Source organism: Chelonia mydas, chromosome 5 (genome assembly GCF_015237465.2).
Source record: "Chelonia mydas isolate rCheMyd1 chromosome 5, rCheMyd1.pri.v2, whole genome shotgun sequence".
NCBI lineage: Eukaryota > Metazoa > Chordata > Testudines > Cheloniidae > Chelonia > Chelonia mydas.
The window spans coordinates 35,125,013-35,147,163 of NC_051245.2; the positions used below are offsets into that span (position 1 = coordinate 35,125,013).

Here is a 22,151-nt window from a genome sequence, read left to right on the forward strand (position 1 = left end):
CCTGCTGCTAATTGATTTATCTCGTTAGACTGACCTCACACTTGGTAAGGCAACGCCCATCCTTTCATGTATTTGTACCTGCTTCTGTATTTTCCACTCCATGCATCTGATGAAGTGGGTTCTAGCCCACGAAAGCTTATGCCCAAATAAATTTGTTAGTCTCTAAGGTGCCACAAGGACTCCTCGTTGTTTTTCCAGGAACTGTGTGAAGAGCTTTCCCCAGCCCTGAAGCACAGCAATTCTAAAATGAGAGCTGCTCTGACAGTGGAGAAGTGAGTGGCAATAGCTCTGTGGAAGCTTGCAACACCAGACTGCTACTGGTCAGTGGGGCATCAATTTGGAGTGGGTAAATCTGACGTGAGATCTGTTGTGATCCAAGTTTGCAGTGGCCCACCTACATACCATCCAGGCCCACCCCGTAGCCCCGGCTCTGCTCTGGCCACAGTGCTTGCTCCACTCCGCCCACCTACCCAGGGCTCCTGCCAGGGAGTGGGTTCAGGGCACAGAGGCTTACCCCGCTCTGCCTGTGTGGTGCTCCAGCCAGGGAGCGGGGTCGGAGCACAGGGGCTTGCTCCACTCCACCCACCTGGCACTCCTGCTGAGGCTAGGTGGGTGGAGAGGGGCAACCCCCGAGTCTCAATCCCATGGCCCAGCTGGAGTGCCGGGCAGAGGGGGGCAAGCCTCTGCACCCTGTCCCCGCTCCCCGGCAGGAGCACCATGCAGGTGGGCGGAGCTGGGCAAGCACTGGTGCCAGAGCAGAGCTGGGGCTGGGGGATGAGCCTGGATGCGAAGTGGGTGGGCCACAGCCTTCCCAGGTCCACCTGTGGCTATTCCCAGGGCTCCTGGGAGGTATCCAGGGAGCATTTTGGGGTAGTGGTGAGGTTGCTGCCAAGAATCGCATGCAGTGCCTCATAAAAGTGGCATGTCTGTGGGGTAGAACCAAAACAAGTGTTTGCCTCCCTTGTCTTCTAGTACACTTGCCTAAGCTCCTTTATTTTCACGCGACACTGCTGGGTGTCCCTGGTGTAGCCCTTCTCCCCCATTCCCTACATGATCTTGGCATAGATGTCAGCATTTCTTCTGCTGGATCAGAGTTCTGCCTGCACACACTCTTCTCCCCACACAGCAATAAGATCCACCACCTCCTGTGTGCTCCATGCTGGAGCGTGTTTTCCAGCCTTGAGTCTCCAAGATCAGCTGTGCTGGCGAGCTCTGCATGCTGATCAAACAGGAAATGAAAATTTAAAAGTTCCTGGGGCTTTAACAGGGGAGCGGCTGTTCCCTGTGTATCTGGCTGACATGCAGTGAAGTTGAAAGTGCTCTCCAGAGTGGTCACAGTGGAGCACTGTGGGACACCTCCTGGAGGCCAATTCATTCGAATTACACAACGCAGTGTCTACACTATCCCCATATCGACCCCTGGATGTCTCGCGGAGGTGGAGTACAGAAGTCGACTTTACAGGCCACTTAGGTTGGTAGAAGGGACTCAGTAATGTAGACACATACATTATTAGATCGACTTAATGCAGCTTATGTCGACCTAAGTTTGTAGCGTAGACCAGGCCTGCATTTATGCTCTTTATAACTGAGTTCAAGAGATTCGTAGCCCAAAATTTGCAAATACCACTAGTTATTTTGGGTGCCCTAATTTTGGGATGCCTAACTTGCGATTCCTTAAAGGAGCTTGATTTTTAGAAAGTTCTGATCAGCCACTCATTTTATGAATGACCAGTTCTATGAATCATTTTTCCCCAATTAGAGATGGGGGGAAGTCACATTAGAACAGTGATGTCAATGAAGAACAAGCTGACATCCCTTTGCATTCTGATGCCTTCAGTGCACTAGAAATTGCTTTTCCAGTGGTTTGAAGGATACGAAAAAAGTGATGCAGTACACCATACTGCAACATGTGCACCATACCTACTGTAATGTCCAGTGTTACGAACTTTCTGATTTTGTGAACTCCTTAATCCCCAATTTGTTCATAAAATTGCAGTTGTACTGTAAAGAAAACAAGGGCAGGCATGCTGTGTGCAATGGCCTACTTCTGGTCTCAACTCCTTATGTTGTAAAAAGAGACAGACAATTAAAGGCATACAGTAAAGACAGTTGAAAAGTACAATTCCCAGCAGGGCCTGCAGTGAGCTGCATTGCAAAGTATTGTTTCCTTCACTGAGGGATCTTCAGAGCCAGTAAAAAATGCTCATTTTTTTCAGTCTTCTTCACTGGAATATGAAAAATAAATGCAACCAAATGAGGAGAAGTAAAAAACAATGTGGATTAAATAATAGTGAGGTGTAAGTGGGGGAAATTGACAGCAGTGCAGATTGCAGATTGCTGAGTAAGAGACAAAACAGGCAATGGCAACAGGAAAATACAGCAAGTAACAGCAAGCAAGACAAGAAAAGAATAAAACAAGTTTACAGAGCAAAGGAGGAGTGCCAAAAAGATATGGGAAGAACTAGCGCCTGCTGTCATTTACATCGAGATAAATCCAGAATTATTCCCTTGGGGTTGTTGTGGGTCTACACCAGCATAACCGAGAGCAGAATAGGGCACATTCATGGGTGGTGGGTATCATAAGCTGGGGGGAGGCTGTGCCTCCCCAAATAGCCTGGCATGGCCCACCCACGCTCCGGCTCCAGGTCCCCTCCTGCAATTCCCAGCATTCTGCCCTGGCCCAGACTTGGCGGGGGCTGGGCAGCCTGGCACAGGGACTCGGGGCAGCTGGCGCTCAGGCTGCGCTGCCCGCCCAGCGCTGCAGCTGTGCTGCCAGGTGCACCGGGGCCGGGGGAGCTGCGGCCCTGCCACCCAGCGCACTGGGACTGGGGGCACTGAGCTCCTGCAAGACGGAGGAGGGGGATAGAAAGGGAGGGGCGGGGCCTCAGGCACAAGGGGAGGGGCCGGGGGCTAGCCTCCCCCAACGGCCAGTTCACCGGCTGCCTATGGGCTCATTCATGATACTGCCACATATACATTTTATGAAAGTGTGACAGACTCAAAGAGAGCACACAGACAAATTCACCCTGATGTAACTCCACTCACTTCAATTGACTTCCACCAGAGACGACCAGACTTTTGGCTCATGGAGTTGTTTTGTTTTGTTTTCTTTTCTTTTTCTTAAAGAGCACATCAAATGGTACACTTACTGTATGAATCCCTGGTAACATTGGAGTTTGACACCAGCAGGCAAGTCAGAGATATAAGGGTGCCTTTTCAAGACGGGCTAGACCTGGGAAAATGCTCTTAGTATATAGGAGAGCAACATTTTTTTCAATCCCCCACTGAATCTGCAGTCTGCAGATGCAACCAAAAACATGTGAAGAAGCAAATATCTTCTATGTGCCTCTTGGGCATCATGCCAGTGCAAGATAAGGGAAAACAGAGAGGTGATTATTCATTATTCTACCCTCAACTGCCTGGTGCAGGTGGATGTAATTTGCTTCAGCTGTCTGCTGCTGTATGTCTCTGGCAGTATGATCTCACTTTATCTATATCTCTGGGCTTCTTTAGAAACTGCATGGAATTTGGACAAACTACATCATTTTACACTCCCCAGGCCAAATTCTGACCTTGTGTTAGCAGATGTTCAGAGACTATGGAGATTGGGGCAATATAGGTCCCTATTCATACAAAGAGAGATACAGGGTTTGATTCTGTCGATTTCCTGCTTATACCAGGGACCAGATTCAGGGTGTAGGCTTGCAGAAGCTGGCACAGAGCCTGGTGGAAATTGAAAGATTGGTGGGGGTGGGGATAGTTATGGTGCCATGCTAACACAACTTCCCCTTCACTGGGGGACTATAGGGGTCCCACATCACCCATAAAGTAGGTGCTGCTGGCAAAAATGGTAGCATGGCTGGGGCAGCTGGGCAATATACCAAGATATAGCCCAATATTTATTATAGCATCCTCCATTCACAAAGCATGCTACTGTATGTCACCCTCCTTTGGGTCATATATCCAACCTTTAGATTGTTATATTTTCTGGGAAGGGGCTGTATATTTCAGTGCTTTCTGTGAAGCATCTGGCACATGTTAGGATATTATAAGTTAATAAATGTCACCAGTGGTTTGATTTTAACCATATCCTCCCATCTGCTCTCTCTTTACTCAAAGTCTTCAGCTGTAACATAATACAGGAAACAACTCTTCTCACCTCCCAGCTCGTTTAGTCATGTGAACCGCTTTTCTAGAGTTAATGGTTATTGCAACTCTAGGGCCTGACTCAGTCAGGTGCTGAGCACCTTCTTCAAGGTCCTTAAAGTTCCTTTGGCTTCAGTAAGAGTTAAGGGCTCTCAGCACCTTAAATGATGTTCTCATCCCCTCCTAGGACTCGGCAAACAGTCATGACATGTATTTATTAGCTGCAAGAACAAAGGTCCAGATCTTGTTCTCACTGAAGTCAATGGCAAACTTCTGTTAACTTAATTGGGAGCAGGAGCAGGCCCAAGTATTCTAGATCTCTTTGCTGAACTGCAATAAACCATGGCATTTCCCTAATACATAATAATAATAAACTGTGGCATATAGTACATCCCTGAACTAACTTGCACCAGTTTCCTGATGTCAGATGAGAAGTCTTTGCAACTGGCACATGCCCAGAAGGTCTGAAGATGGTCTCCTGCACACACCACCATGGCATACCCTCCTGTATCTTCCTGTGAATCTGATGTCTGTTTTGTTTTGTAAGACTGGTATTCAGAAATATCAAATCACAATTTAACATTACTTTTCTCTCCTTTGTTATTTTCACAAGGCTCCATGTGGGCACAGGAGCTCAGACAGTTCTGCGGCACCACTCCCCACCCTTCCCTGGATCCTGTGAGCCAACAGTCCATACAGAGGGGGTACAGAGACAGTGTGTGCCAGGAGAAGTGGGCAGTCTGGGAGCAATTCCTATTTCTTCCCCTTGTCTGTATTACGTGTTCTGGAGCTCCACCCATAACTGGTTCCAATGCAGACATGGCCAGGGTGTGTGTCTCCAATGGATCAGCGGGAGCAAGGAGCTGAGGTTGATGCCAGAGGCCAGAATCAGTGTGGGAGTATGGGATCTTTGTACAGATGGCTCTGGGCCCATGGCAGGTTCCCCAGGACCTGTGTTGGCTCAGTTAGATGGTGGCCCCAGGGCCTTTGCCATGAGAAGGCAAAGGGAGGTGGTCAGAAAGCTCTAGGTAGCTGGCTTTGAAAAGGAGCAGTGTCTTCCACTAACTCTAGCTAGATGAAAATGGATCATCAGCTTTGGGTAGATGCAAAAGTCAAAGGTCTGCAAGAGCGATACAGTTTTCCATGAGACTAAAGGTAAATGCTTCAAGCAGCAGAGACCTCAATAAAGGCCTTACTGAGGCAGAATTATCTTAGAGGCAAACTATTTTCCAGACTTTAGTTAATCAGTGCCTCCGCCGTCTGGGCACTGTACACTGAAAATGTACCCGGGAACCTAGTTTAGTGGTCATTAATTTGAGGGACAAACTTACTGTGTTTTGGGGGTCTGATTCCACCCCCCTAACTCACATAGTAGTGCCCTGCACGGAGAGGCAGCATGGTCAAGGGAATAGGACACTGCAGCAGGAATGAAGAGTTTCTATTTCTAGCTCTGCCACTGACACTCTGTGTGACTTTCAGCAAGTCACTTCATTCTCTGAGCCCCCGTTTCCACTCCCACCCTTTGACTTAGAATTTAAAACCCGAGATCTTCAGGACACCGAACGTCTCTGACTATGTGTTTGTACAGCGCCTAGCACCCTGGGGCCTCAAGCATGTTTGGAGTCTGTGCAGGCTATTGTAATATAAATAACTGCAGGATTGGCTAATAGAAACCACTGTGATTACTGACCGTACCTGTACTGACCGTACCTGTGACTGAACTGAGTCCCGAGTGAGCTTCTGCCTTTCTCATAGTCTTGGAGGACAGAAGCAGCAAACTCACAATTATTTAATACCTTTGCTAGATGTCAGATGGATGGATTGCTGGCACAATAAGAAAAAGAACGGTCTCCCGTGGGCATAGACAGGACACGCACAGCAGTGAGGCAGAAGAAGTATACAGCGTTGCCTGTGGCCACAGTATACTTCTCAGAGAAGCGTTCATGAAAACAACAATAGCAGCCACCATAGACCTGTGAGTCGTCCCAGGAAATGATGACACTGATTATCTCAGGGCTAGTCTACACTGGCAATGCTAAAGCATTGTGTGGTCACGGCGCAGTGCTGGGAGAGAGAGCTCTCCCAGCGCTCTAAAAAAACCACCTCCACGAGGGGCGCAGCTCCCAGCACGGGGGCACTGTCTACATGGGCGCTTTACAGCGCTGAAACTTGCGGCACTCAGGCGGGTGTTTTTTCACACCCCTGAGCCTGAAAGCTGCAGGGCTTTAAATTGCCAGTGTAGACAAGCCCTTAAAAGAAGTTAAAATTGTGATAAAATGGTTTGATCTGTTCTTGTTAGTAACTGAAAGAAAGGCACATGCTGTCCTGTATGGTAGAAGAACAGCTTAGATTTAAAAATAACTGGAACAAAATGGGTTTTATTCCCTATAGTTGAAGTGTTTAAATCTGCCAATCTATTTTAAAAAATATACCCCATTCCACTATGAGTTGGATATAAGTGATTTTTCAGGGGTGCTGGGCATTTTACCCACATTTAGGGCCTAAGTTAATGATTCTCACATAAAAGAATAGACCTAAAACTATGATCTAATTATTTATTTGTGATATTTTCTAGCTTCTCTTCCAGAATGTTTGGAGATTCATTATCTAGCGTGGGATAAGGCTTGTCTGCATACCACATTGTAAGAAAGATACTGTCTTGACCTGAAATTGACCTTGATGTGTACAAGCTTAGCAAAATAGTTGTTGTACGGGAACTGAAAATAGCAAAGCTTAGCAAAACAAAACCAAGCAAGCACAAAGAAACAATCTTGGGAGCAAACAAATTCTACTGTAGACAGATGGGCCTGAACCAAAACCCTGGATAACCAGAATCTGCAGCAGCTTGAAAACTGAACATCAATTCAAATTTACAGGTAACATTCCTTAACACCAAATCCAGACGTACAAATGCTGGATTTGTTTAATATCAAAAACCAGATCCAAACATTGTTGTTTCAGCCCATATCTATTTTAATACTTCTTAAGAAACTATACATATTAGAGTGAGATAGTTTAATATTTGCTTGGTTTCATCATCCTGTACAAAGCATATTCAAAGCAGCCTCTAACTGCCCAGAGATTGTGACTAAAGAATTTGGACTTGCAGGAATTTTAATTTTTGCCCATCCCCTCAATTTGAGCCACTTTTATTTGCATGCAACCCCTAACTACGTAATCCTATGGAAGCCACACAAATCTTTGCTTCTTCCTAGATGATCCATGCATAGTTTTGTAACAGGCTAAGTTATGTGATAAGAGGATTACGGCAGGGATACGGGATATACTTTACACTGCTGAGTTTTATAGCTCCTGCTCCTAAGTTAATGACACTTTGAAACAGTTGCAGAAACAGCTGGCCTTACCCTTTCTCATTGCAGATGGAGTTTGAATTCTATTGTTTTATAGAGCGAGCTGGAAAATAATTTTTATGACAGAAGTGGAAATTTTTCATTTTTTTTTAGAAAATTTTCATTGAAATTTGTCAGGTTTTTGTTGACATACCCAACAATTTTAACAAAAGAATAGGGCCAAGTCTTCCTCACCTGAGTTTCTCTGAACAGAATTAGCCCCACTGATTTCATTGGAATTACTCATGTGAGTAAGGTGAGACAGATTTGACCCAAAACTTGCACCGCAGTATATCAATATTTCAGAGATTTTAGCTGGGTTCCAGTAGCTACTTTTATAAAAACTCCTTCATCAAAAACAGTTTCCCTCACAATATTTGGTACTTGCCCTTCCAGCCCTCGCCAGACCCTAGAACCTCTGAAACACATAAATATTCCCCTCCTAACCCCAGCCCTATCCTTTGTAACTAACCCAACTTTTTCAAACCTCACTGGAGCTGTAACTTGGGTTCAGTTTGAGTTTTGGAGGAAAGCGGCTCTTCCTGTATTGAAAATAATACACCTGGCCCCATTAGTAAAGTATTAACATGTGGTATGATTTTTAGGTGCTTCCTGAATGAACTATATTTTACTCTTATCAGCCATCTGTTTTTTCTGACTTTACATTGGCTGTTTCAGTTCTGGTGCTAAAATGCACCTTGCACTCAACAAAGTATTTCCTGTTCTGGTTCTTTTCTGGTGTCTCACAGAGACTGTGAGAGATAAGCTAGTTTTGGAAACTGCAACCACGTTGTTTAACTGATTGATGCCAGAAAAGCAGAAACAGCCTGCCACTGTCGCTCAGAAAACACTTGCACATTGAAGCAATCCCAGAAGAAAAACAAAAGAGAGATGCTAACCACAGTGGTTTTTATATATTAATGCAGCCTATGAAGTTTGTTAACTTAGCACCAAACTGGACTCTGCCTAGGCTGAGAGGCAGCATAGTTTAGCGAGTAAGGCACTTGACCAGGCAACATGGGATCTACTTCTGCTGTGTGACCTGCTTGTGTCACCTCTGTTTTCCTTCCCATCCTTTGTGCCGTTTCATCTATTTAGATGACAATTTCTTCAGGGCAGGGCATAATAGAGCCCCAGTCTTGGTTGGGGTTTAAGCGCTACTGTAATACAAGCAATAATAATAAAGGAGGCTTGAAGGGGCTCAGAAACTCAGATACACCTCTGAAAAGGGTACAGTTTCCACGCCCCTTTGCAGCCAGCCAGCTCTGCAGGGCAATCGTAAGGGGAACAGGGCTGTAACCCTGGCTCCTCCATAGCTCCAGATCTGCAGTTCAGGTGAACACACAGATTCTGATTACACTCAGTGCCTCTGCAGGAGTGTACAAGTGCCCACCCCACTTCATACATCTAGAGAAGTGGGGGAAGAGCAAAGAACAACCTAGCTCTAAGCAAATTATTAGATGACACGATTTGTAAAGCAATTTCTGCTCCTGAACAGCAAAAGCTTCTGTATGAATGCAGGATACAAATCTGTTGAGAATACACTGCAGTTTTCCTTTACCAAGAAAAGAGAGAGAAAGCAAGATTCACTGGTTTGTAGCTGCAGCAGCCCATTGCTCTAGTTCTTAAAATTGCCTTGGGTTATATTGTCCTGTAATTACCAGAATCTGTGTAAACAATGGGTTTCAGAGTAACAGCCGTGTTAGTCTGTATTAGCAAAAAGAAAAGGAGTACTTGTGGCACCTTAGAGACTAACCAATTTATTTGAGCATAAGCTTTCGTGAGCTACAGCTCACTTCATCGGATGCATACTCCACATGCATCCGATGAAGTGAGCTGTAGCTCACGAAAGCTTATGCTCAAATAAATTAGTTAGTCTCTAAGGTTCCACAAGTACTCCTTTTCTTTTTGTGTAAACAATAGATGATTTCACACACGACTCAAATGTAGCTCCTGCTAATATTTTGATCATGTGCACAAATGAGTCCAAAGTACAATATTCTTCTCATAAAATTTTATTAGAAAGCAAGGACTTGAACTTTAATGCATACAGTAAGGGTATTTAGCAATGGGCTGGCAGGAGTTGCCTGGGAAGTTAGATAATATTGTATAGTCTGACTCAAAAAAGATTAAGATGGGTCTGCTACATTGTGGAAACATCTGTATGGTCCATTTCATTCAGATCAACACCACAGATGCTTCATAGATTATAGTAGAATTGAATGTAAAAAATTACCCAAATAACTTAAATATTTAGCTCAAAAAGATGATGGAATACATTGCTAACCAAATGCGATTTGACAAATTTAATAGAGATGGACAAATAAAATGAACAGCTCTTTGCCAAATAATTTGAGAAAACCTGCAAAATGTGTCGACGCAGTTTGACAAATATTGTTTGAACAGCTCTACTTAGCAGGTAGTTCAGAAGTATGTGTTGTTTATTTCTTTGTCATATTTATGCCCCAAAGCTGAATGTGTATGTGTGTGTGTGTGTGTGTGTGTCCGTCCAATGAGTACACACACACACACACACATATTAGCGTTAATATAAGATTGAAGTCAAGCAACCTAGCACTTGAAACTGTCAGGAGATGCAGAGTTAAAGTTACAGGCTCAACCATCACTCCCATAATCAGGCCGGTGTCTAAAATCACATGGTCTGATTCTCTTCTCTCTTATACCAGTTTTACTCCTATTGACTTCAGTAGAGTTACTCCTGTTTTACTCCAGTGTGAAATCAGGTGAGGTTCTAAAGCCTGTTTATGTTTTATATTATACGTCAAATAATGGACTATACCATGCAAACTGTAATTTTACACACACGTTTAAGTGCAGTAGATATATGGGACCATATTAATTCCCAGTGCAGCTTCATTAAATTCAGTGGAGTTAAATTAAGGATAAATTAGATACAATGTCTCCAGTCCTGCAATGAGCTCAGATGATTAGGGACTCACAGGGGCCTTAGCCACCTGCCCCCTCCCCCAGAATAATGTAGGGATTGCATTAAAAAAGGAAACACTGAGTTTGGAACAGAAGCTTGATTATGTCATTTTATTAATTTTTCATGGTATAAACCTACTCATTGAGGCAATAGTCAATAGGTACTATTATTTTTAACTCTAGCTCCCTTCCCTGAATAAAACAAAGCTCTCTATGCCACTGCCTGCAGAGCACTTAAGCATATGAGCACTGACATCTAAACTACATACGTGCTTACAATTAAACACGTGCTTAAGTGCTGGTTTGGGGCCACAATGCTCAGCAGCTAGCAGGATCTAGACCTAATTGAACAGGGCAGTTACTTTCTGAGCCAGGATACAGTTCCAGGCTTCCTCCTGAACGACCAGGTCAGCTAAGCATGTTTTTCTTTCTGTGCTTGGCAAAGAAGGTTCACCCTTTTCTTCTGAACATGTGGAACTTGCCATGGCTGATCCTGCTCTGTCTCCTTGAGGTTAATTTACTGTAGTTTACTGTTAGTTTGCTACATGGAGCTACACTTTGGGAGCATTCAGATCAGAAGAAGGCAAGCCACCTGATTATTAAGCAGCCCATAACACAGGGAACACCGTACACCAATGCTCCGTATTTTCCACTGGCTGCAGATCACGTTGCAGGTGGAGTTCAAGGTAATGGCTTTACCTGTAAAACCCTATATGGTTTAGGACCTGGTGTGATGTTATTGACATAATCTGGGACCGTATAGATCATTGTTGCAACCAAGGTTCTGTAGTGGCACCAAATCTTGTATAAAGGGAGTCAAATAAGGTGTCTAAGACAAGGTTATGGTTTGCTGGTTATGATTATGCTGTCTATATGTGTGTATCATTTTTGTAGTTACAGTTATGAATGTTGGCTCTATACTGTCTGTATTTCAAACTTATGCTATGCTTCTGGGTGACACCCCACACAAGTTAGTGTCAGCTCTGCCTAGCCTGCTTGATAGCCCATTAAGGACCATCAGCTATACAATTGACCCATTGAGAGGAGGAAGATATGCCTTGTGACTCAGCAAAGTATGCAGGGACTTGCCCATGTGACTCCAAACTCCATTTTGCTGTAATTTGCCACAGTAAGAACAAAGAAGTGTTCTTACATCTGAAAAAGACTATAAAAGGCTGATGCCTCATCTCCATCTGCTCTTCAATCCTGCTTCTTACCTCTGGAAGGACTTTGCTACAAACTGAAGCTCTAAACAAAGGAATGAATGACCCATCCCAGCTGTAGATGTACTCCAGAGACTTGATCTGAACCTGCAGCTTATTGCATCATTGCTACAAGCCTGAACCAAGAACTTTGCCATTACTGCATGTAATTGATTCCATTTAACCAGTTCTAGCTCTCATATATATTTCTTTCTTTTTATAAATAAACCTTAAGATTTTCGATTCTAAAGGATTGGCAACAGCGTGATTTGTGGGTAAAATCTGATTTGTATATTGACCTGGGTCTGGGGCTTGGTCGAACCTTTTTTTCTTTTACTGGGGCATTGGTTTTCATAATCATTCATCCCCATAACAAGTGGCACTGGTGGTGATACTGGGAAACTGGAGTGTCTAAGGGAATTGCTTGTGTGACTTATGGTTAGCCAATGGGGTAAAACCGAAGTCTTCTCTGTCTGGCTGGTTTGGTTTGCCTTGGTGTGCAAAGGAACCCCACCCTTGGGCTGTAACTGCCCTGCTCTAAGCAATTTGTCCTGAATTGATACTCTCAGAAGTGTCCCACCAACGGCAGCCCTGTTACACCTGGTTACTTAAGAGACTCTCTCTCTTTCCCTCTGACTCTGTCATAGTTGAGCTCAGTGGTAGTCTGCAAGCTGGAAACTCCTTGAAGCAAACAGCAAAGGGTCTTCTGTCAAGGCGTTCAGCTTTGGAATATGCCTCCCCGCCTTGGGTTGCTAGCCTTCTGGGCACAATGGGAAGCCTACCTCTTCTGCCAGGCCTTTGGAAAAGAGGTGATTTGATGGGTTGAGGAATTGGATATAGAGGGCTGGATTGAGGTTTTAGAAGGCTCATCAGTTACTATGTTGGGTTAACATTTTTTTATATCAAATATTGTTAGCTCTCTGTGGCAAGAACTTTGTTTTGTTTGAAGAGCATCTAGCACAATGGGGCCCTGATCTCTGACTGGGATTCATAGGTGCTACCCCAGTACAAATACTAAATAATAATAATGATCAGTGAATCATAGATAAATCACAACCATTTCTCCTAAGTCATTTGTAAAGCGCCAAGTACCACTTACACAGAGCTCCGTAAAGACTGGCTGATGATAACGACAGGAGTATATTAAAAAGGCAGCACCTGCATGACACTAAGCTGACTTATCCTTGCATGTACAGGGAAAGAGCACACCTTGCTTTGGAGGAATCTACAAATTGCAATTAATTGCACCGGTATGAAAAATCTGAAGCTCTATCATCCCCTACATCTGCAATTACAATAATTGTGAGAGAGAGCTACAAATTAAACCCCAAACAACCCTGAAGGACCTGGTTCTGTAGTTCTACTGTACTACCAATTCAGGAGTGCTAACAAAAAACTCTTTATATACAGCTCAGAAAGCCCTGTAAACTGAAAAGACAGACCTGTATGTTCTTTGTGGAGCCAAGCAATTTCCCAGAAAGGTTTCCAGTTTTACAGTTGGCTTTTGTACTGAAAAGAAAAGAAAGATAGTAACCTTTAGAGTGAGTGACAGTAGCCGCAAACCTAATACTCTGTGAAAACATATTCTATTACATATTGCATCATACTGTGGTGTAGTTTATTGTACAATATTAGTTTCTGTTGACATGAAGTATTTTTACTTTACCAAATCAAATAACGGACAGTTTCATAATGAGAAAACATTTTTCACTAGAGAAAAATACAATTGTATTTTAACAAGTTGGCTTTGATTCTTGGGTTCAGCTGAGCAGGATTGGTGGGGACAGGAGAGGACAAAGGTGACTTTACATCAGAGCGACATCACTTGGGATTTCCCTGACAGGCGAGGATTCCCAGGTAGCCCATTAGACTGGATTTATGGCTCCTCTGCAGCACTAGAACAAAGGGCTGTAGCAGGGCTGAGAATCTGGTCCTTTATCCTCATCAGTATTATTTGCTGGACAAATATTGTGATCCAGTGGATGGGGAAGGGATTGGGAGACATAATCCTTGGGTTTCAGTCCCATTTCTGCCACTGAATTGTTGTGTGAACTTTGACATGTCTCTTAACAGCTTGGTGCCTCAGTTTCCCTTTGTGTAAAATCTAGATAATAATATTTACTGACCTTTGTAAAACGCTTTGGAATCTATGGATAAAAAGGGATCTCTCATGCTATGGATTATCCTCATGATTACTATTATTGCAGATATTAAATATGACATATACAGTAAGCAAGTTGTCTGGACAGAAACCTTAGAAGTTCACATGTGAGATGAGTCAACGGTGCTCACATGGCAGAGGAGCTTTTGCAAGAAGCAATTTCAGTAACATATCACATGAGGAAAAATGTTAAATTGAGAAGGAAGGGAAAGAATTTAGAACAATATTGAGAGTGTCTGGACTATTTTATTCTTTAAAAAAATACTTCAACACCTGAAAGAATTAATATACATTTATTGTCACTATATTTGAAACTTTAAGAAAGACACAAATAAACTGAATGTAGTTGTCTATGACTATTTATTTATTTCATCCAACAGCATGTGCTGGAAGCTGATGCTTCTACAACACAAGTGCTGTCCAGCTGCAGGCATTGCATTTTGAACTTCGTTAACATGAATGTGAATAGAGGCCAGTGAAATTCAAAGGTAAAGTTTACTGCTGGAAATGGACTGGTCACAGTTCAAGACTAGCTCTACCTCTACTTCTGACCCCTCTCAGTCTGAGTGCAATCCCCACAGGCAATAGGCCTCCTGTCTTCACCACCCTGGGGTGGAATCTCATGATTCTCCTACTCTCAGATCAAGGCCCTCGGGTTTGCTCCACAGGCCCAACTGCATTCAGCTGCACTGCAGGAGCTATGATCAGAGTGAACCCCAAAACAGCCTCTTCAAAAGAGAGTATTGTTTAATCTTGATGAAAAGAATCAAAGCATATCAAGACAGGAGTTCTTAACACAACAAGCAGTCTACATGACTATGTGTTACCTAAACTTAGGTTGGCCTAGCTAGTCCCAGGTACCCCACTTCTGGGTCCAGGGGGACAGTCTGAACCCCTGCAGTCCCTGTGTCTCTCTCTCTCCTGAGCTCAGGTTTTCATCTGCTCCAAAGTTCTTGTTACAGTTTTCCCACCTGAATTCCACCTCCACTTCCCCTGAACTCACCAGGGCCAGAAGTGAACTTCGAAGGGACTGACACCTGCATTGACCCATTATCAGTGAATGGTGCTATCCAAAGCGTACGGTTTCCCTTCCTGACTATTTATTGTTCTCTTCTGTTGGAATTAGCTCTTTTGTAATCATGTACTCACGAACACAAACATAAGCAAATAGATGAACATATAATATTCACAAAATACAGGCATTTTTCACATCCTTCATAGACTGCATGGGAGATTCTCATGTGCTTACAGTTATTCCAGAAATAGGTACTGAAAGGTAAGCTCCTAAAACCACCCACATTTTCAGAAGTGCTGAGTATCCAGCAGCTCCCACTGACTTTGAGTTATGTGACTTACTTACCCACCGTCACACACCATGTCAGCGGCAGGGGTGGGAACAGAAGGCAGAACTCCTGACTCCCACCCTGTACTCTAACCACTAAACCATCGTTCCTCCTCACAATAGAAACTATGTAACTTTACAAAGAGAGGAATTTCCGAATGAGACAAAAGCATGGACAAGGGAGAACTTTAGGTCACTACTGTCTTTCCCAGCTTTGTTTCTCGATATTTTGTAAACAGTCTAGAACTAGGCAAACATTTTTAACCAAAATGTTTTGTTTCACTGAAAAATGCAGATTTGAGACTACCTCATATTCATGTCAATTCTCCAGTTGTTTCAGTCAAACCCCACTTCACCCACAAAAAAAACCCCCAAAACAAACAACTGAAAACATTTCATTTTGATATTTTCAAATGAAATGTTCTGATTTTTCAATTTGAAATGACTTAATTTTGAAATTTACTTCAATTTTATTTTTAACATTTTAATTTTTTTTAAAAAAAGTTTGAAAACTGAACATTTGGGTTGACCTGAACATATTTTTAGACATTTTGGTTCACCAAAAATTGAAAAAAAAATGTTTTTGAAACAGCCATCTAACTGAAAAATAAATCAGTTATTCACTCAGCTTTCAAACAGTCTGGCTCAATTTCATTTGATTGATTTTCATTTAACAATATGGAGCATTGGATCTAATTTATGCTATCGGCCAACATACCTTGGATGTGATTGATACTGCACTGCCCTTTGTAGTCAGGATTGTAAAAAATCTGAATGGCAGAATTTTACTCCTACCTTGCACAGAGGTGGGTGATTACCCAAGGTGCAAGGCAGTTGAGAATTATGGCCTTTTTCTGTAATATACTACTTGGAAACAATGTGGATTTATATCTGTCAATGGGGAAAGTAAAGAATGGAGGTGATGCAAAGAGCTGCAGGTGAATACATGAAATTCACATTTTCTGCTACTAGAGTCAGCCATGGATAAGTTTAGTTTCCCCATTCCATTCCAGGTATTAAAGAAGAAAGACATACAAAGAGAAAAACGAAAGGAATGTGCTTTTTTAGGATAATACATTACTGCTAAAAGCCACCAGCCCCACCCTCTGCTGAAGACCTACTGAAGATTTCAGCTGAGTCAATAAAGTCCTTTCAAATAGGTTGTATTCTTTTGCAACCAGTAACCCAATGCTCTAAGCAGCATATCCCATTACATGGGACCAGACTGTAACTTGCAATTTTTTTTAATCAACAGGCGTAATAAGGCATTTGCTGTGTACCTTTTTTTAAAAAATGAAAGCTGTATGTAAACCCATCCCAGAGTTGCAAGTGTGGTGTTGTCTTTCATCAGTTCATCAATATTAATTGGTCTGATCTGGAACCACTGAAATCCTTTAGGGTTGGACAAATACTTTGAGCCTCCCAGAACCCGGGGGTTTCCTCCCAATGTTCCAAAACATTGTTGTTTTACAAAATGCACCATTAAAGTCATTTGTTCCGTATGGATGATGTCAGGTGTGCAGTCCAGAATAACAGAGTACAATCTTGCTGACTTCAGACCTGCCACAATCTTCTGTTTGAATTTGTTGCCAGTAACTGTCTGATCTCATTTTGAATTGTTTTTCCAAGGTAGTGGTGTGTGTACATTTCTTGGGTAGTGACTCTTCTTAGATGCTCCTGGAGTACAGCATCAAACTCAGCCATCAGCTCCACAATTTTAAGGAAGTTTCCATTGTTTGCCACATACAGCTGATCTGAAGTGCCACGCAGTGCTAGGTTTTGGGTAGCAAACATTCTCACGGCAATGAGCCTTTTCAGAACATTTTGCCAGTAAAGAGAGTCTGATGCAATCTTCTCTTGATGCTTATCATCTATGGTGGCCTTTACCATAGTATCATCTCAAGCTCTTTCCACCTATGGAATGCTCTCTGGTGATTTGCTGCCGTCTCATGGCATGCCAGATTTCTAGCCAGATTTTTCCAGTCCTTTGTTCTTGTAGAACCCAGTGTGGCTGGAACATTAGACCGGAGAGTTTGCAACAAAAACAGTATGCCGCATTCTGGGTTTTTGAGTACATAAGCCATGGCCTCTCCACTTTGTCACCATTGGGGATTTCACACCAGTAATGTGTTGGATGGAAACTTCTATTTTCATTATCTTTGGGGAACATGAAGTTTTTCACTCACTGTGGCCCATGCAGGACAAGGAAGTCCCTCAGGCTACTGCTCAAGAGTGTCCACAGTCCTGGATCATCTAGACTTAAGGAACTAAACTCAGCAGCAGCTGTTTCTTGCGCCTCCACCACACTCTTCTCTGAGCTACACTTTTCTCCAGGAATGTGCATGGTTACATCCATTTGAGATGGAGATATGGATGCTGCAGTAGCTGCCAGGTCACCTGTACTCTGACTAACTGGAAGATCAGGCATCTCCTCACCACTCTCATCCTCACTAGGGCTGGAAGGCTTACCGTGAACATTTGTATCTATGTATCTCAGGAGAGCTCCCTCCTGCTTAGATAGAAAAGCTTCCTTTGCTTGCTTTCTTTTTCTGAATGCTGCCCCAGAGGGGCGTTTTCTTCTTTCACTCATGACTGTTGTTCTGTGCCAGTTACAGTGGCTCTCAACGCTCAGTTGAAGGGGACAAATAAGCAGGCTGGTAGCAGGGCCTTAGTGAGGGAAGATATCAGCGACTTAAGGGCCTAACTGGCTCCTACTACTTCAGTTGACTGCCTGTTCTCCTCAAGTGGGTTCAGGAAAGCAGCAGGAAACAGGAAGCTCCCTGAGAAGCTGGGGTTAATCAGTCCAGGCTCCTGGAGGTGCTAGAGAGGTACCTAAGAGGCTCCTCCTCCTCTCTCTCCCTGCAGCTTCTGCTGCTTTCTGTTATTCCCTCTCACCTTTTCTCCTGCCTGCCTGTTATGTCTCTTGTGCCCTCCTTCCTCCAGCACAGCACTCCACCGTCTCTGTGCATCTAGAGCAGAGAGAATACATATGCACCAGCAACAGACACAATTTTCCTCACTCTGGGTCCTAGTGGCACCCCCCCACTCCCCAAAGTCTGGCACCTGAGGCGGCCGCCTCAGTTTGCCTCACTGTAAAGCCAGCCATGCTGGGCACTTACACATGCAAGTAACAGTGGTGAGCTGGAGCCGGTTCGCATCGGTTCCCGGGAACCGGTTGCTAAATTTTGAAGCAGTTTTAGAACCGGATGTTAAAAATTGGTAGGAAAACAAATGTTATAAAATGATCTTAAAACGAATAATCTTAATCTTATAAAATGGTGTAGAAAATAATAGGGCAGGGGTCGGCAACCTGCGGCACGCCCGCCAAAGGCGGCAGGTGAGCCAATTTTTACTGGCACGCTGCTGCGAGCCGGGGTCCGCTGGCCCCACTCAGCCCACTGCCTGCCTGGGTGAACAGAACTGAGTCGGGCCGGCAGCTGGGACCCTGGCTGGCAGGAGCTGGAGGCCAGAACCCCAGAGCTGCGGCAGGTGAGCTGCTGCCGGTCTGGGGTTCTGTCTGCCACCCCGCTCAGCCCGCTGATGGTCTGGGGTTCCAGCTGCCAGCCCCTTGCCAGCTGGGGTCCCAGCCATTGGCCCCACTCAGCCCGCTGCCTGCCTGGGGGAACAGAACTGAGCGGGGCCGGCGGCCGGGACCCTGGCTGGCAGGAGCTGGTGGCCGGAACCCCAGACCGATGGCGGGTGAGCTGCTGCCAGTCTGGGGTTCTGTCTGCCACCCTGCTCAGCCCGCCGCCGGACTGGAGTTCTGGCCGCTGGCCCCTTGCCAGCTGGGGTCCCAGCCATTGGCCCCTCTCAGCCTGCTCCCTGGCTGGGACCCCAGCTGGCAAGGGACCAGCAGCCAGAACTCCAGTCTGGCGGCGGGCTGAGCAGGGTGGCAGACAGAGTCTGGGGTTCTGGCTGCTGGCTCCTGCCAGCCAGGGTCCCGGCCGCTGGCCCCTTGCCACCCTGCTCAACCCGCCGCCAGACTGGGGTTCCAGCCACCGGCCCCTTGCCAGATGGGGTCCTGGCCATCGGCCCCGCTTAGCCTGCTGTCATGTTGGGGTTCTGTGAGGGGCTCAGGTAAATGTAAAATTTATAACTGGCACGGGAAACCTTAAATTAATGAAGACTTGTAATACAGTGTACAAAATAAACTTCAAATGCAAAGGGACGCGGAATTTTAGCAATTAAAGAGCCGTTTGTACGACAGATAGTTCAAGATTTATGTTGCTATGCGCGTCCGCATGTAATGTCTCAGGCTGCGACTCGGTCGCATCCAAGTTCGTCCTGACACAAGACAAACGTCTCGTTTATTATTTTATTGACAGGGGTTGCATTTGCCTAGTTCGTGCACTTGCTCAACTGTTTTCTATACAATTCAACACGACCAGTGAGTCATAGTCGGTCTGTTTGTTTCTAGTAAATTGCGTGTGATATTTCGGTGTGTAATACTAACTGGACTGTTATTCGAAGATTAAAGTTTTCTATTCAATATTATTTACCCTTCATAATGAAAAGCCAGAAAAGCATTAGTGACTGATTTTCCAATAAAATGACAAAATCATTAGTCAGTAGTTCTAGTAGTGAAAATAAGGATTTAAATACTGAAAACGCCAATGAAAATAATTTTGGCGATGAAAATATCTTAAATGTTGAATCATCTGAAAATGTGTCCACAATGGAAGAGGATTTACATGATTGTGAAAATGTAATACCCGATTATTGGACTTCCGAGCAGGCACAATATTTTTTAAAGAAATCTAATAGCTTGATAATTGAAGGCAAAAAGCTTGGCTGTTCCTACTGTGCAAATATGTCACATTTGGGGGTCCTTGGAGGAAAATCTTTACACATTTCTTTGGAATGGCAAAAGTGTACTATTAAAGCATCTGGAACTGATAAAAAAGTTCAGCAAGCTTCATTAAGAAAAAAAATGAAGGAACATTTCGAATCAAGCTCTCATTTGAGAGTTATAAATATTTTAAATGAATCTAAAAGAGAACCTCTCACTACAGTGATTGATAAAGTTACTGAAAAAAATATTGCAATAACAAGCAAAATTTTCAACATAGTTTACAGCTTAGTAAAAAGAAACCAACCAATGTTAGATATGGAGGATGAAATAGAGCTACAAATTAAGAATGAAACTGATTTAGGGAACTGCCTACATACTCGTTTTTCGGCCATCAGAATCGTAGAGCATATTGCTGAGTTAATAAGAAAACAAATTTTTGATAAAATCATTGAAAACAATTCAAAGATTTGTATTATTATTGATGAAGCTTCTACAATTTCAAGTAAAACTGTGCTTGTAATTCTTATAAAATGTGAATTAGAAGATTCTTCACCAACAATTTTTCTCAATTTAGTGGAATTAGAATCAACAAAAGCAGAAAATATTTACAATGCTTTCAGAAATATGTTAACCGATACAGGATTTGACACAGAATATTTAAAGAAAAATTTAATCGGATTTTGTTCTTATGGCGCAAGCTCCATGCTTGGACATAAATCTGGAGTTGCTACAAGACTCATTCAAGATTTTCCAAACTTTATAATTTGGCATTGTTTGAATCATCAGCTACAACTGGCTTTAGATGATACTATAAATGATATCAATGAAATAAGCCATTTCAAGATTTTTTTGGACAAGATTTATGCAATTTTCATCAGTCAAATAAAAGTCAGTTTGAACTTAAACAAGTTTCTGAAGAACTATATATTGAAATAATCAAAATAGGCCGTGTTTTTGGTCCACGATGGGCTTCTTGTAGCCTTAGAGCTGTCAAAGTGGTCTGGAGAGCTTATCCAGCTTTTTATATTTATTTTTCCAAAAATAAGAAATTTTCTGGCATGGAAAAAAGATTGAAAAACAAAGAATTTTTAAAAGACTTGGCATTAATGATTGACATTTTGGATGAACTTGCATTATTATCAATGCACTGCAAGCAAGACAACTGAGTTTAACAAAGGCAGATAAGCTAATCAAACGAACGATTGATTTTTTCATACAATTAAAAGATAGTTTTGGTATACATGAAAATAAAATTAATGAAATGATAGAAAGTGATGCTTTTTAAATGTATAGAGAGTTTGAAGATAACGTAAGGTTTAAATCACTGCTACGACACAAAGTAATAGAGTATATTATTGAAAAAATGAAGGCAAGATTATTATACGAAAATCATATTTAATATAAAGAAGATAATTTAGGTCATTCTAGTAATACACCTAAAATAGTTGAATTATTCAATGTTATGGATCCCACTTCATGGAATATTGAAGAAGTCAGGTTACCTTGGAAATCAGGAGAAGAAAAAGTGCATGAATTAAACAAATTCATAAAATTTGTAGTCGATTTAAATGATTTTCGTGACTATGTAGAGAATAACATTCAATCAAAACATCTTCCTGATCCGGAAACAATAAGGAAAGCAAAGCAAATTATGAACACAATTGCAATTAGTTCTGCAGAAGCAGAAAGAGCTTTTTCATTGATGAATATTATTTGTAGTGAAAAAAGGGCGAATTTAACAATTACACATATCTCAAGCTTTATGACCATCAATTTGTTGGGAAAACCACTAAGTTCCTGGAACCCAATACCATATGTTAAAGCATGGATGAGAAGTCATCAATCCGCATTAGATACCAGAGTTCGTGTATCCAACACCAAAGATTATGGAGAAGATCACAAAGCCATTTGGAAATTACTACCTAATTAGTAATAAATAATGTACTTATTCTTTAAAATATTGCTTGTTGCATTGTATACTTCAACATGAATATATTACACTTTTTATTTTTAACAACTTAAGTAGTTCACATGTAATATTTTAAAATACAAGAATAATAGGCATTTCGTTCTTAAATATTATCGTTTGCTTACTCATGCATCTCTTCTTTATATTTTCTTCTTTTCAAATTCATTTAAGAAAGCAATACTTTGTTTCTATTGTAATAAACATGTAAAAATGCTTTTTATTTTTTTTATTGTTAAGTATGAC

At 42.7% G+C, this 22,151-nt stretch overlaps 1 pseudogene; it reads left to right on the forward strand.

Annotated features, from left to right (window-relative positions):
* Positions 1 to 19,940: 19,940 nt before the first annotated feature.
* On the forward strand, positions 19,941 to 21,869 carry LOC102938226 (annotated as a pseudogene).
* Positions 21,870 to 22,151: the final 282 nt, after the last annotated feature.